The 17,249-nt window shown below is 46.4% G+C and overlaps 1 protein-coding gene across 5 annotated transcripts in view; it reads right to left on the reverse strand.

Annotated features, from left to right (window-relative positions):
- LOC146172058 (ubiquitin carboxyl-terminal hydrolase 8-like) overlaps positions 1 to 17,249 on the reverse strand; it is a 469,773-nt gene that overhangs the window by 99,593 nt on the left and 352,931 nt on the right. The gene's annotated exons all lie outside the window — the stretch shown is intronic.

The following is a 17,249-nucleotide window of genomic DNA, read 5'->3' on the forward strand; positions in this document are numbered from 1 at the left end:
CCAATCTTATTCTCGTAGTTATTTCCCTTTCATGGTCCGCATCTGCGGTCACTACCTGTCCTAAGTAGACATATCTGCCAGCCACTTCGATTTGTTTGGGCTTCGTTACCTATTTAATACCCATGTCAAACTGGCACTGTAAAGGCATTTTAATAAAAAGACCCCTTCCCAAAAAGAGTTTCATCTGTAGACATACGACAGAGTTCAATCGCCTTTCCAGAAGCGGTCTTTTCAGTAAGTGGAGATCGCTGATCTCTTTCACGGCTGGAAAGGAGTAGCCTCCACCCCAGTGGACACCAATGATTATCTTTTAATGAATAAACACTTCCTCTCATGTTTATACATTATAAAAAAAAAGTTTTACGCTCCGCAGAAGATTAACTAGGCACAGCAATGTAGTTTTTCTGCAGCACTCTCGTAACCAGTTCGAAAATATCGCATGGTGACGCTAACCAACGATGTATATGCGCGCCATATTCTTTAACGTTCGTGAACATACTGTACCTAAATTTACTACACACAACGTATATAACACACATATTTGATTTATATGTTTCAATATGAGATCGTTGTGTGTAGTGTCGTCCTTCTCTGCGCTGTATTTTTCCATCATGAATAACCAACACGCCCAGACTGCCACGGTATTGTGGCACCATTATTGGTGTTGTTTACCGCCCATCTAGCGCTTGTCTAAACAAATTCTATTCCGTAATGGAAACAACCCTTTGCGATGGGTAAATCGTCTTTGATTGTCTGTGGTGATTTTCAACACTGATTTGTTGAAAGATGATTGCCGTGATAACCCCTTGCTGATACAGTCCTTTAACATGACAAATGTGATACATGAGCCAACTCGAGTCACTAACCAATCAGCCTCTCTGATTGACCATGTCCTTTGCAACAAGGACATAAATGTGTTTGCTGGTGTCTGTGACATTGCCATATCAGACCACAATCCCGTTTTTGTTTTTTATCCCTGTCACCTTTTGCGCTGTCCTTCAAAGCCGTCTAGAAAATGTACGACCCAAATCAATTACGTTCAAGTGCGATCTCTGCTTCAGTGCACCAATTTCGAAGGCGTGCATGATGATGACATAGATATCAAATATCTGGTGGTGAAAATCACAGAAGGAATTGATCGATCCACTTGCACATATACTAGGAGTAACTACGACCATGGTATATGCCCTTGGATGACAAAAGTTATACTTGAAGTCCTGAAAAAGAACGATTCCTACTATCACAAGTGGAAAAACAATCAGACTAAAGGCACTGTAAAGGCATTTTAATAAAAAGACCCCTTCCCAAAAAGAGTTTCATCTGTAGACATACGACAGAGTTCAATCGCCTTTCCAGAAGCGGTCTTTTCAGTAAGTGGAGATCGCTGATCTCTTTCACGGCTGGAAAGGAGTAGCCTCCACCCCAGTGGACACCAATGATTATCTTTTAATGAATAAACACTTCCTCTCATGTTTATACATTATAAAAAAAAAGTTTTACGCTCCGCAGAAGATTAACTAGGCACAGCAATGTAGTTTTTCTGCAGCACTCTCGTAACCAGTTCGAAAATATCGCATGGTGACGCTAACCAACGATGTATATGCCCGCCATATTCTTTAACGTTCGTGAACATACTGTACCTAAATTTACTACACACAACGTATATAACACACATATTTGATTTATATGTTTCAATATGAGATCGTTAGTGTTGCAAACGCCAGCGGCCGGTGTTCGCCTGCCAACGGGTCGGCGGCGGCGAACCCGTTAGAGCCCAACGAGACTGATGGCTGGGGCAGAAAGAACAAGGTACCAAGCCAAAAAAAAAGAAGAAAGAAGGAAAGCTGCAAGCAGATGCTGCCGTGACGCTTGGTGATAACGACGAGCAGAGCGGAGGCGGGCACACGTGGCGCTGACGAAGCATTTAGCAGTTCGCAGCATCCCCCTTTTCTTGGAATCCATATCTTACTACGGGCCTCCTGACACGTGTTGACCGCCGCAGCACCGGACCCTCGATGTCGCTGGCTGTGGGAGCCTCCGTTCTCTCCATCTCCACGTCTGAGTGATCCGCAGGTACTCCAGGGCAAGCAGGGGGAGTTGAAGCAGCAATGGGTGCATCGGTGCTTCTTCTGCGGAGCTGGTCCATGTGACGGTGAACAACCCCGTTGTCTGTCTCCACTTTCACGACACGCGAGCCCGTGGTTTCCTTGACCTTGCCCGGTGTCCATTTCTCGCCGCTGCTATAGTTGCGGATGTATACCGGATCTCCTGGGGCAAAGCTCCAGCCGGCGTCTTCCCGTGACTGGGCCTGGTCGACTGTCTTGCACCTGGGCGGGAAGCACATATCTAGTCTCGTGCGCAATCTGTACCCGAGCAACATTTCGGATGGCGAGCGCCCTGAGGGTAGCGGCGTGCTTCTATAGCTGCACAATATTCTTGCCAGGGCCTTCGTTATATCCCCTTCTGAGCACCTTTTAAGTCCATCTTTAATGGTTCGTACAGCGTGTTCAGCCAAACCATTGCTTTGTGGGTGATACGGCGGTGTTCGAACGTGTGTCACGCCATTCCGCTCCATAAATTGGGCAAATTCCCAACCGATAAAAGGCGTCCCATTGTCAGAGACAACTGTGCGGGGTAGACCAAACTGACTGAAAATTGTCCGGAGGGCCTTGACTGTGGTGCAGGAAGTGGCGTTGGATAGGGGTATGGCCTCAATCCACTTGCTATGCGAGTCTACGATGACCAGGATCATCTTGTTTTGAATAGGTCCCGCAAAATCAATGTGCAACCGCGACCATCTTTCCTGCGTCTCTGGCCAGCTAGCAGGTGCGTGGGTAGGCGGCATTGGAAGCGCTTGAACGCAGGTTTGACACCCAGCAGCCACCCGTTTAATATCTGTGTCGAGACTGGGCCACCAGAAAGTAGACCGCGCAACGGTCTTCATGGAAGAAGCCCTCTGGTGTGCTGCGTGTAATAACTTCAAAAATCTTCCTCTGGCTGCTACCGGAATTACAACACGGTGGCCCCAGTAGAGCGGGTTCTGACTAACAGACAGCTCGTGTCGCCTTTTCGAGTATTCCGCCATCTCCCTCCCTTCCATAACCAAGTGCCTCGGCCAACCCTCCAAGACACACCTACAGACCTTCGAGAGCACTGCGTCTGCTTGCGTGAGCACTTGCAACTCCTTTAGGGGCACGGCAGGCTGGTCCCAGGCGTCCAAGGTCAACACGTACTCTGCATCGTCCTCCGAATCCTCGGGAACCTGCTGAGATGGTAGCGGTAGGCGGCTTAAGGCATCCGCGACGAACATGTGCTTACCAGGCTTGTACTGTAACTTATACTTGTATGCGCCAAGCAGAATGGCCCATCTCTGTATTCGAGCAGCTGCCATGACGGACGTTTGCCTGTCATGCTTTAGGAGACCCAACAAGGGCTTATGGTCTGTAATGAGCGTGAACTCCCGCCCGAGTAGATAGTCTCGAAAACGCTGCACACAGAAAACTAAAGCCAGGGCCTCCCGCTCAATGTGAGAATAATTCCTTTCAGCGGCGTTTAACGAGCGCGAGCGAAATCCGATCGGACGATGTTCGCCATCTATGCGATGGGAAAGCGTGGCCCCAACACCATAGGGTGATGCATCGCATTCTAAAAATAGCTATTGTTTCGGGTCGAAGTGCGTGAGCACCGGGGCCGTGGACAGCGCCTCCTTCGCTAAGGAAAATGCATCTTCTTCCTTAGAACTCCACACCCACTTAACACCCTTTTCGAGCAACCGGTACAGGGGGGCTAGCAACGTAGCCATGTCAGGCAAAAACTTGTTGTAGAACGTTACCATGCCCAGAAACGAGCACAGCTCGCTCACATTTTGGGGGGAGGGGGCTGATTTGATGGCATCAACAGCTTTTTCAGTCGGATGCAGTCCGTCCGCATCAATACGGTGACCGAGATAAGTGACAGACGTCTCGTGAAATCGACACTTGTCAGCACGCAGCTTGATGCGATGCTCACGAAAGCGCTGAAGAACCGCCCTGAGGTGATTGCTTTCGCCATCGTGGTTTTCAGCAATCAGAACGTCATCGAGGTATGCTTGTACCCCGGGCAAGCCTTGCAGAACAGTTTCGATACGCCTCTGGAATATGGCCGGTGCAGAAGCAATTCCAAAAGGCAAGCGATTGAAACAAAACAACCCTTTGTGGGTGTTGATTACGGCCAACTGGCGGGATTCTTCGTCTAGCTCAATCTGATTGTAGGCATCCCTCAAGTCCAATACGCTGAATCGCTGCCCTCCTCCTTCGACAATATTTCGACAATAAAATCTTGTACTGACTCCCCTTCGTGCTGTTGCCGGTGAAAGAACTTGAAGCTTTCGGAAATCTCGTTCGGCGTAGGGTCGTAGTACTTGCTTAACTCGTCTACTACTGACTGATAGCTCAAAGAGTTTGGCTTCTGTGGGGCGACTTGTCCGCAAAGAATATCAATGGTTCTTGACCCAAGCGCGGCGACTAGCAAGGCTCTTTTCTTGGCATCGTCAGTTACTTGGTTAGCTTCGAAATAGGCTTCAACTTTGACGAGGTACGATTGCCACTTATCTTTCACGTCGTCGAACTCAGGCAGGTGGTGGCCCATGGCTGCAGGAAGGTCCGAGGCCTGGATACTATCGACAGACCCTTGTGTTATGGGAATCCTCGTCGCCACTGTTGCAAACGCCAGCGGCCGGCGTTCGCCTGCCAACGGGTCGGCGGCGGCGAACCCGTTAGAGCCCAACGAGACTGATGGCTGAGGCGGAAAGAACAAGGTTTATTGTGTGGCTTGGGTTTTTATACCAAGCCAAAGAAAAAGAAGAACGAAGGAAAGCTGCAAGCAGAGGCTGCCGTGACGCTTGGTGATAACGACGAGCAGAGCGGAGGCGGGCACACGTGGCGCTGACGAAGCATTTAGCAGTTCGCAGCAGTTAGCATCGTGTGTCTGCTATGCAACCCCTTCGTTACTGGCAGAATGTTCAATGTCTCTTCCCTACAGCCAATTTCATTTTTATCCTGACTACTTTGAATACTGTAGAGGTCTGTATAGAACTCTTTGGCTACCTTGATTATCTTTTCCATGTGTTTGTCTCTGCCGTGCATACATCTGATTTTTGCCTATGCGCAATTCTCCACCGGATGAAAAAAAAATAAATAAAACATCCGCGTGTCGATGGAATTGCATAAACAGGTTTGGGGTGCGACTTGGTGCCGGTGAACACCTCCGGCAACGCACTCCATCACCAGAACAGGAGTTGGCCACCCTGGTGCAGTAATTGGCCGCAACCTCCTATGATAAGCTCCATAAAACCCCGGCCCTTAGTCACCAGCGGCTGCGGAACAACTGACCACGGCGGCGGTCAGACCTGTGACGCAGCAGGGGATGCTAAGAATGCCTGGCTCCGCTGGACAGGCCGCCATTGGAAACTGACCCTAGCAACTTTAATGCTAGAACCCTAGCTAGTGAAGCTAGTTTAGCAGTGCTCTTACAGGAACTAGAAGGTATGAAATGGGATGTCATAGGGCTTAGTGAGGTTAGGAGGCCGAATGAGGCATATAGTGTACTGAAGGATGGGCATGTACTGTGTTATCGAGGTTTACCAGAAAGGCGACAACTAGGAGTAGGTTTCCTTGTCAATAAATATATAGCAGGTAATATCGATGAATTCTATAGTATTAATGGGAGGGTGGCAGGTATCGTAATTAGGCTTAATAAGCGGTATAAACTGAAGGTTGTACAGGCCTATGCACCTATATGTAGTTAGGATGACCAGGCAGTTGAAAGCTTCTACGAAGATGTAGAATCGGCAATGCGAAAAGTAAAAACGCAGTATACTGTACTAATGGGCGACTTCAATGCCAAGGTGGGGAAAAAGCAGGCAGGAGACCAGGCAGTAGGTGACTAGGGCATTGGCTCTAGGCAGAGCAGGGGGGAGTTACAAGTTGAGTTTGCAGAGCGCAATAACTTACGAATCATGAATACCTTCTTCAGCAAACAGAAGAACCGGAAATGGACATGTAAAAGTTCGAACGGGGAGACTAAAAATGAAATCGACTTCATAATGTGTTCAACCCCCGCTATTGTCCAGGATGTAGAGGTAATCGGGAAAGTGCGATGCGGTGACCACAGGATGGTGAGGTCCCGAATTAGCCTAAATCTGAAGAAGGAACGCAGCAGATTAGTAAGAAAGAAACCCATCAACGAATTAGCGGTGAGGGGGAGGGCAGAAGAGTTCAGGATCTTGCTACAGAATAGGTATTCAGCTCTAACCGAGGATGGCGACATTACCCTAGAAGCAAGGAACAATAATTACAGAGATATCATTACTGAGTGTGCGGTAGAAGTAGGCGGTAGGACAGGTAGAGAGGATACCGATAAGCTGTCTAACGAGACGAAAGATTTGATTAAGAAACGCCAGAGAATGAAAGCTTCCAATCCAACAGACCGGATCGAATTGGCCGAGATATCAAAGCTAATCAATAAGCGCAAGGTGGCCAATATCAGGAAGTATAACCTGGAGAAAATTGAGCATGTTGTAAAGAACGGGGGAAGCCTTAAAGCGGTAAAGAAGAAATTGGGCATAGGCAAAAACCAGATGTATGCGATAAGGGACAAGGCGGGCAACGTCATCACGAATATGGATAAGATAGTCAAAGTAGCCGAGGAGTTCTATACAAATCTCTACAGTAGCCAAAGTAGTCAGGACCGTAATGAGATTGGCGGTAGGGAAAAACATTCAGACGTTCCACCAGTGACGAAGGACGAGGTCAAGAAAGCATTAGAAACTATGAAAAGGGGAAAATCAGCTGGAGAGGATCAGATAACTACAGATTTGCTGAAGGACGGGGGGGATATCGTGTTAGAAAAACTGGCCTTGTATACGCAGTGCCTGGTGTCATCGACGGTACTGGAACCATGGAAGAATGCAAACATTATCCTCATTCATAAGAAAGGGGACTCTAAGGACCTTAAAAATTACAGACCAATCAGCTTACTGCCTGTTACGTATAAGGTATTTACTAAGGTAATCGCTAATAGAATCAGGACAACCTAAGACTTCAATCTAGCAAAGGATCAAGCAGGGTTTCGGAAACGGTACTCTACTATCGATAATATCCATACCATCAATCAGGTGATAGAAAAATGCTCGGAATAAAACCAGCCCTTATACATAGCATTCATTGATTACGAAAAAGCATTTGACTCAGTTGAAACCTCGGTGGTGATGCAGGCATTGCGAAATCAGGGGGTAGACGAGCCGTACGTGAAAGTGCTGGAAGATATATATAGTGGCTGCACAGCAACCATAGTTCTGCACAAAGAAAGTAACAAAATTCCCATAATAAAGGTGTTGGGCAAGGAGACACAATCTCCCCAGTACTATTCACAGCTTGGTTAGAGGAAGTATTCAGAGACTTGGAATGGGAGCAGTTAGGGATAAGGGTAGATGGAGAATACCTCAGTAATCTGCGATTTGCTGATGACATTGCCTTGCTAAGCAACTCGGGAGATGAACTACAAATAATGATTGATGACCTAGACAGGAAAAGTAGAAAGGTAGGCATGAAAATCAATATGCAGAGGACTAAGGTAATGTTCAACAGCCTCGGGAAGGAACAGCAGTTTACATTAGGTAGCGAAATACTGGAAGTAGTAGGCGAATATGTCTACTTAGGACAGGTAGTAACCGCAGATCCAGACCATGAAAAGGAAATAACAAGAAGAATAAGATTGGGATGGAGCGCATTTGGCAAGCACTCGCAGATTATGACTAGCAGCTTACCGGTATCGCTCAAGAGGAAAGTATACAACAGTTGCATCTTACCTGTACTCACCTATGGGGCTGAAACGTGGAGGCTAACCAAGAGAGTTCTACTTTAGTTGAGAACAACCCAGAGGGCTATGGAACGAAAAATGGTAGGGCTAACATTAAGAGGTGTTTTATTGTTTTCTGTACCTTATATAAATGTGTTTTCTGCGATTAAATTTTAGTTGAGAGTCAGCGCCTGTTCCTGTTGTTTCTTCCTGTCGTCCCCGTTTGTTCGCGCTGTTTTTTTCGATGATGTATCACCAACTCGCCCGCTTAACTATCCTGTTAACATTAAGAGATAGGAAGCGTGCAGAGTGGGTCAGAGAAATAACTCAAGTTACCGACATTCAGTGGAAATTAAGAAGAAGAAATGGACATGGGCAGGACATGTAGTGCGAAGAGAGGATAACCGATGGTCGCTTAGGGTAACAAACTGGATTCCAAGGGAAGGAAAGTGTAGCAGGGGGCGGCAGAAATTTAGGTGGGCGGATGGGATTAAGAAGTTCGGAGGGGTCAAGTGGATGCAGCTAGCACAGAACCGGGTTAAGTGGAGAAATATGGGAGAGGCCTTCGCCCTGCAGTGGGTATAGTCAGGCTGATGATGATGAATTACCTCTTTATCGCTTTCAGGCTATTATTGTTTATTAGAGCATGCTCAATTTTCCCCATGTTATACTTATTTATGTCGGCCACCTTGTGCTTATTATCTTTGATATCTCTGTCAGTTCAATCCAGTCTATTGGGCCGTTTTCATACATAGGCGTTTCTTAATACATCTTTCGTCTCCTTAGGTAGTTTACCGGTATTATCACTAACAATTCTACTGCCTACTTCCATGCACTCAGTAATGATATATCTGAAATTATTGTTTATTGCCTCTATGCTAAGGTCAGTTTCTACGATTAGCACTGAATATCTACTCTGCAGCGAGTGGGGCCCTGCTTCACGCACAAGGCAGCGCAGCGCGCCAGTCACACCTGAAGGGCGCGTTACTTCCCAGCACTCCCTGTGCATTGCCCCACTGCCCCTCTCTGCTCTCGCCGAGGGGAAACCGGTCCTTGGTCAGTCCCCGCTCGCACCCCATAAAACGAGGCGCGTGGGCATCTTGCCCCCTCTTCGCTCTTGGATTTTCTGCTACCCACTGCCTGGGGCTGCTTTCCTGAAGACGATCCTCTGACCCCTGCATTTGTATGAACGGACCCCTCTGTAAGATAAAGGTGTCTTGTGTCTCCCTTCGGCAGAGAAAGCGCCCACAAGCGAGAGCCTGAATTCTTCTATTTTGCCCCTTGCCGCTAATTCATTGGACTTGTTCCTCACTAGTCTGTTCCATTCCCTCTTCAAATCCAGAATAACTTGACACCTTACCATCCTGTGGCCTTTACGCTTACCTCTGCACTATTCCAGGGTTAGGACAGAGTATAATACAGTCGAACCCGGATATATCGAACTCGAAGGGAATCGCGAAATAGTTCGATATATCGATAATTCGATATACAAAAATCGGCTTGTGACGGCACTTACGATGCCAAAAAACAATACCGCATGTGTCGCGTAATCAACCCACTCGCATAATGAACCCACCCTCCACTTTTGCCCCCGGGAATTTGAAAAAAAGAAAATGCTCGCTCACATGCAAGCGATTGAGCGATCTCAGCGACGAGCAACAGCAACAGAGCAAAACATTTCAAACTAGTTGGAACTGCGTCCCTCTTGCCGCTCGAGCCACCGCGACAGCTCAATACAAGGTTTCTGTGTCGCTAGGGCAGAAATCGCGAGCGTTTTCGCTTGCATGCCGATGGCGCGCGTCACTCCGTTTTCGGTCGTCGCATCCACAGCTCATTTCTTGGCAGCGTGCAAAGATGTTGTGCAGCGATAACGTCAGGGCGCGTTTATCTTTTTATAGCTCCTCCGGTGGCGGGGAGCGAACTCGGCAGAGTGCCCGTGATGGATTGATTGCACAAGCCTGGTTCGATTTATCACGCCGCGCTTGGGGGGGGGGGCGTCATGATCGCAGCAGCTGACGGCGTGCTTCCGTTGATTCATACATGCAAAGATAAACGACTCCCGCCAAAAAAAAAGAAGAAACAAGAAACAAAAAAGCCTGCCGCTTCTTAACGTCTGCAGCCGCCATACCTTACGCCTACGTCGCGCGTACAGCACAACGATAAGAAAGAATGCCTCTTGCAAAAAAAAAATATGAAAAAAGAAGAACAGAGAGAGCTGCCGCTTCTTAACGTCCGCAGGCGCCATAGCCACGTCAGCCGCCGCGCGCAGAGGGTTCGCAACACACGCTGGAGAAAGCGTCCCACGTCTGTCTGAAAACGGGCTGAGCTGGCTTGGCGCATGCGTAGCGCGTGCTGAAGGAGAGAGCTCGGCAAAAGAATGGGCACACTCACGCACATGGCTTGCAAACGTCATGTGTTGGCGCGCGGGAAACGATAACTGCAGATGCGCGCGCCTTTGGGGAATGGGTGCGGCGCTGCCCAGATCAGCCGTCGCCGAACTGTCCCCGCTCATTCCTTCCGCACGTGGCTTGAAAACGTCACGCGGCAAATAGCCAAGGGTGATGCGATCGTCTTTGGGGAAGGCACACTTTCCAGTGCGTGGTGCGGAGTTCGATATATCGAACGACCGGTGAAATTGAGTTCGATATATGACGCGGCTTTCCTATACTTTTACATGGGATTTTTCACGGGGATATTCCGTGAGTTTGATATAACCGGATTCGACTGTATCGATTTCATTCTTAGTCTCCCCACTAGGCCTTTTTCATGCCCACTTCTTGTTGGTTTGTTTGCTGACAAGGGTGGAAACTTGGGCTAGTCGGTAACAGTGATCCATGATACGAGAGTGTACCGGAAACAGATGAAAGACACAGAAAGGGTACACAACACAGGCAAAATTGACACGTAGAGGCTAACAGGCGCATGCATCTAAATGCCAGCTCCCACTTGGACAGGACGGCTTGCTGACACATGTATAATCTTACAGGTCAACTGATCTCGGTGTTTAGCCATAACCGAGCACTTGTCCAAAAACGGCACACACACACCCCTTACAGTTACTTGCAGTTAGTGTATTCATATTGTTTTTGTACAAAAACAATACAATACAAAAATATTTTGTTGGCAGTAATCTGGCTCAGCATTGTAAGCAGTATTTTTGGACAAGTGCTCAGTTGTGGCTAAACACAGAGATCAGTTAAATCGTGACATTATAGAAGCAGCACAGATTGCTGCTTTGGATGATAAATGTGTCAGTAACCTGCCTATCTCCCTATCCAAATGTGAGCTGGCATTCTGAACGTTAATCACTCAGCGGTTTTTGTCTGTTCTTTTTTCCCCGGTTTTTCTGGACGCATGCGCCTGTTAGTCTTTAGGTGTCACGTCACCTTAGTTTCTTTCAGTCAGAAGTTAGCACCTGTGTTGTGTACCCTTTCTGTATCTTTCATACTTTTGCGCTACACTGTCATGTCATGGATCTTTGTTTCCTGAAGATGGTATTCATGATTTGCAAGTTATTTTGTGTAGCAAACTCAACTAATTACCTCCCTCTGCTATTCCTTAACTCAATGCCATAGTTGCCCACTGCCTGGTCTCCAACTTGCTTTCTGCCTACCATAGCATTGAATTCACCCATCAGAAGTGGGGGTGCGGGTTATCTGCAATATTTGTCTGGGGGGGGGGGGAAGGGGCTACCCGGCAATGCACAGGCTCCCCGTGTATAGTAAGCCATCCCCATCCTCATCGATGCTTCATAAAGAGCCAACAAAAGGCATAACCAAATCCACATCTATAGCATATCTGTTAATTCTCCTCCATTAGTCCCACTTTAGGTCCGTTCGATTCACCTGCACTACCTGAACTAGTTCACTTCGTGCTGCACTTCGGCATTCGTTTCCTCAGTAAAGCCCCTTGATACTTTGAAAGTTACGCCAACGATTGAACTTTGCCGCCGCCGCGCTACCTCCTCGCCTCCTCCTCGCCCCTTGCGCGCCCCTTCACTGAAGGCCGGCTCTCCGCCCGATTTCCTGAGCGACGATTGGTCTCCCTGCCGTTGCCCTTGGAAACCAAGGCGCGTCCGGCGTTTTCCTTGTGTTTTCTTTTTCCTTCGCGCCATTTTTCTCCTAGTCTCGGCGAGCGAATATTGCACGCTGTACTTTTATTGCAGCGTGCAAGCTCTATGCCGTGCTGTTGCGCGTACAACTGCAGCAAGCGGCCTGAATGAAGATGGTTATGCGATACTCATGATACCTCAAGGCAAGCGTGACGGCTTGCGCATGAGTCAATGGATTCACAAGATTAGTCGAAAGAAGTTTATTCCTAGAAAGAACAGGTTTGTTTGCGACGTAATGCGCCTTTCTCACTCCCCGTAATAACGCGTCACCTGACGCTGTGTTTTCCATTCTTGCTTGCTCCTCAATATTTTTGCGGCGGCAACATGTCCATTGCATAAAAATAGGGTTGTCCTCTGCAGCATGCTGAATATTCTGCGAGGCTCCAAGGCTCCATCCTTTAACACGCTGTCGACATCTGTACAGTCAGAAATAGGGCACTATAATCTGCTTTTTGCTGTCAGAGATAACTGGAAAATTACAGTCTCTCGATTGCATTTGTCGCGATTATGCTAGGATCCCTGGCCTCCTTCACTAAAAATCAAAATTTGGGCTTGTAGAGGAGCTAGTCTTTCCAGCTTGTACTTGTAGTGTGCGTCGGTTACTCGGGAGCAATGAATTCTAGCCCTGAAAAGCTCTTTGGCAAGTAAACCCGAGGTATTGCGGGTAATCTGCACTAGTTAGGTCGTACGGCATTTTTTTTTTTTTCAATTCTTGAATGTGTCTTGCCGTGCTTCGACGCACGCGTCGGTTAAAAAGTATGCGTTCGTTTTATCAGGGATACGGCCAATGTGCAGGGGGTGTTCACATGATCACACACGCTTCACTTTGACCATGACTACTAGGCGTTGACAGGTTACCTTCGCTTTGAAAGCTGGAGCTCTAAAACCGCGATTCCGCGTATTCATTTATTGCGAGAAACGTTTTCCCATTGAAGTCAAATCAGCCGTAATCATTGCATCAATTTTCTGTATTTACGAAACTTAAACAATCAATAATGAATATAGTTATGATGTAAAAATAGGGGAACATTGTGCGAGCAACAATTCTTAGCACTGTAACATATTACTCATTTCAATTGTATGCAAGAAATTTTTTTTTTCACCTAGCCTGAGTGATTAACTCATCGCTCTATGTTCTAGCTACATTTCACTGAAGACCGGTTTGAGCCGCCAGTATTACACGAACTCGAAAAAGAAACTGAGGCCCAACGCAGGTCCATCAATTTTCTCTCACCGACCTGACCTGAAGCAAAGGAAGCCTCCTCGACAGAGACATGAACCTCGCGCTGATAGTAGTTAGTTATTTCTGTGGCTTGCTCTTTTCCCACCTCCATTTATGAAAAAACAAGAAAGTATAAGAATTAAAAGTCAATGTATAGTTGTCTCGTCAGATATTATGAGATAATAGAGATATGACTGACAACGTAAGTCAATGAAAATTGAAGTATATCAATGGGTCATGGGACGGCATCAGATTAAATAGTGATGGTTATGAATAGTGATAGCTAATGATGGTGACTGTTATGGATATTAATAGTAAATGATAGTAATAGGCCCGGATAGTGAGGTGATAGTGTTCGTTGCGAATAGTGACAGTTATGATAGGTCACTTGACGGCATTAGTAGATATAGTGATAGATAGGATAGCGACAGTTAATTAATTGGCAGTTATATATGCTTTCTCATTTCCGCACGTTGAAGACTTACGTACCCCCTGTTTTTTTTTTATTTGATTGTTGCGTTCAATGAAATTACACTCTTTTACATAGCGCATGAGGCCACAGCATGCTTGCCCCAGAACTTCAGTGTGTCGGCAATAGGACCCACCACTTCTCCCAGTGTACCCTGCTGTCTTTTAACCACACACGAGGTCAGTGAGTGGCCGCGTACTCATAAAATTATTTAATTCCTCCATCAGCATCATATGAAGACAGCCGTGGCAAACCTGTTCCTTGGCTCAAAGTTTGGTTTTATACAAAATTAACTAATTAACGCAGAAATTGCGGATCGCTAACTAGCACAGTGCCATTACACTTGGCCTAAACTTTTCAACGATATACGGTTCGATGTTGCAGCTAAAATTAAGATTTTAATTGCAATTTACTGAATATCAATTAATTTGGCACAGTAATTGATCAAAATACATGTACAATTAACCAATAATCCAAACTCATGGTTGATCACGTGACATATACTATGCTTAGACAGATAGCTTGACAGTAGCGAAATAGACTAAGTCCTGCTTTGACCTTCTCTGATCTGGAAGTTCAAAGCACCAGCCTGGATCGTTTTCCGAAGTTTTACCGCGGTGACAGATTTCACACTCTAAAAAAACAAACACAAAGTCAGAGGCAGTACTAGATTAGGTGCACAAAGTAAAGCACCTTATCATGTGACTTAAAAGGGGTCTGCAGCACAGAACTCGCCTGAAAGCTTTGTTTATCAGTATTCCCCATTCAAACAGTTCTAAGAAGAAACCAATCTCTTCATGAACGCTACTTTCGGCATTCTCAATGCTTTTCTCGCAATTTTTCTAAAATTTTGTGCACTCCTGGAGCGCAGACCTGGCCCAAAAGCTCGCGCTTCGCTCACTGCTGCGGCCGGCCGGCCGGCGCCAAGGAGAAAAAGCATGTCGTGCGCAGCGCTCGCCGCCGCCGCGCGAGGAGAATCGAGGAGGAAAGCGCGGCGCGGAGGAGAGTGTCGCTACTTTCAAATTATCAAGGGACTGTATTCCTGGGTGCAGATTAGCGCCCTCTGCATGACGGTATTCTTTTCACGTAAGTGCAGATGTCGTGCAGGCCTAATTAAGCAAAACTCTGCACTTCCTCAACAGCAAGTGCTGATTTCGTGTAGCAGTTCAGCAGCAGACAGCAGCGTGGCAGGAGACGACGGCGGCATATATGCAATGTTGGATGGAGTGAGGACGTTAATCTTGCCAGTAATTTATAAAAATGGTCAACCTGCAAGCGTTGACGACTATGCCTACTCAGCATCAGGTATGTGCGATGCTTCTTTTTTTCTTTTTGCTATACTTGTTTGGCTGCGCAAAGCGAGCACGTGCGTGAAGGCCATCAAATCCGTCACATTGTTGGGCACGTGCTGCAGCTACACACGCCGACCTACTACTTGTAATTTGTTTACTTATTTGTAGCTTGTAGTGCGATTTCCCTGTACTCAACTTAGCAGAGGGAAGGAAGCGATGCAAATTTTCTTTGTTATACCGGCCATAGTTCGGCAGAATTAATCATGCAACGACTCATTTGCGCTCAACCACTATCGATCACGCTCATATTCAAATCCTGATCTGAATTGTGAGTCCGCGGCGTAGATCATGATCTGTGTTTTCGTGGCGATGGTGTGCGCCTTCTTTTCCCATTATGCTGACAGTGGAAGAAAGGTTTGTTGCAACAACAAAGGATGCTTGCGGGCGTAGTGGCTTGACGTCTGTTGGTTATGGGAAGAGAGAAATTATTGGAAAGCCTTCCTATGTGTGCTCCCTGGCATGCATTGTGCATTTTGCACACGATGAATGTTGCCATTGATATATAGTTTCAGGTGGATAAAGGCCTATTCAAGCCCTTTCAGACTTTGTTTATGCCTGCTGACAATAACCTATGATATTAAACTTTTGTTACAGTTGGTAACAAAGTAAAAAACACAAGTGGAGTTTCCCTCATGAAAAACGATCAGCCAAATCAAAGCACAAAAAACAGTCTCCTGCCTAAAGGTAATTGTCTTGGTCAGGGCCTTTGGGCTAAATAAATTGCTTAGTTAAGTGAGTGAGTTCAGATGACTAGAGTTAAAATCACTAAGTCCAAATGAGTTGTGAGTCCAGTGAAGTGTGACATGCAATGAGTGATTGACTCGTTTGAGTCTAAATGAGTTTGATTCAAAAGTTTGGTGAGCCCAAAGGTTGACCAAGATTTAGTGCGGTAGCACCAGTGATTTTGCCGAGGTATGCTACCAGCATCGCGTTTTCAACGCTTCCTTGCTTTTTTGCAGTGCCCAAGAGGATATGAAGTGAACATCAGTGGATATTTTTGTATTGTCCCACAGATGGCACAGTCGTGACTCGGTGACACTGAAGGTCAGAATCAAACGCCACCCCAGCCTGGCTCTCCTGAGACAGAGCTCTGGTTTGCAAGGAAAACGAGATTCCTTATTGAGAAATATAAATGCAGAAAGGAACAAGTTGGAAAAAAGGGAGGAGGTCAGATCGATTTCATTGTTTTGTAAACTACTTCGTTTCCACTCATTATGCTAGTTTGCATGTTACCTAGCCCAGTTCATGACAGCAAAAGTTCATCTAGAGCCTTTTCTTTAATAATGAAAGTTCTGTGGGGTTAGCCAAATAGTTGCCGCAAATGTTCTGTACTTTTAGCTCCAAAGTATGTTAATTTCAGAACTTCTCTGTGATATCTCATGCAATAAAAAAAGCACTGTGGCAGGCGCTTGCTGACGCCATCAATGATGAATTTGAGGGAAGGACTACAGCCATCCAAGTTGAAAATAAGTGGAAGAGTTTGGAGAGAGCCTACAAGCGTACCAAAGTCAAAAATGCCTCATCGGGCCATTCCCGTGCATTTGAAGAGTGAGTGCACTACATCTAAGTTGCACTATGCATTTTAAAAATTTTGTCTAATTGTTTTTTTCCTCGTTTCAGAGAAGTTGGTGGTGTTCTTGAGAACATTTCACCCACAGTTTTGCTAGAGCAAGGAAAGTCCAGGTAAGGTTATCTGCAGTTCAGTACAGCCAAGGCTGAACGTGCTTATTTATTTTTTTTAGCACATCGTTGGACACTGAAGTGAGCGAACCGTTTTCTGACCAGCCGGAGTCGTCAGCATTCGAAGAGCCAGAAGTGATGCACTTCTCTGGTGAGGAAGATGCCTCAAACCAGCCAGGCCCAGTAAAAGAAATGACAAAAGGGGAAGAAAAAAAAAAACATCGCTGGAGATGTTCATCAAAGTTTTTGAAGAGGCAAAAGAAGAGAGAACACAAAGATTCAATAAGAAAATGGTTCTTCTAGAGCACCTTGTTGCAGCTGTGGAAGCACAGGCTGCACAACAAAACGAATAAAGCAACGAATGAAGAAACATGCAAATGCTTGTAAGCGAGGACAGTCTTTCCCAAAATCAGGAAAACGGGTAAAAAGAACAAATACTTCTATTGAAACGCCCCTTCAGCAATTTGCAGAAGCAAAGAAGGAGAGGGCTGAAAGGGCGGAAAAAAAAAATTGCCTCTTTAAGAATGCCTTGTTGCCGCTGTGGAGGGGCAAGCTCCCAAAAGCAGTGAATAAACTCCA

Source organism: Amblyomma maculatum, unplaced genomic scaffold, assembly GCF_055883805.1.
Source record: "Amblyomma maculatum isolate TAMU_Amacu unplaced genomic scaffold, ASM5588380v1 scaffold_14, whole genome shotgun sequence".
NCBI lineage: Eukaryota > Metazoa > Arthropoda > Arachnida > Ixodida > Ixodidae > Amblyomma > Amblyomma maculatum.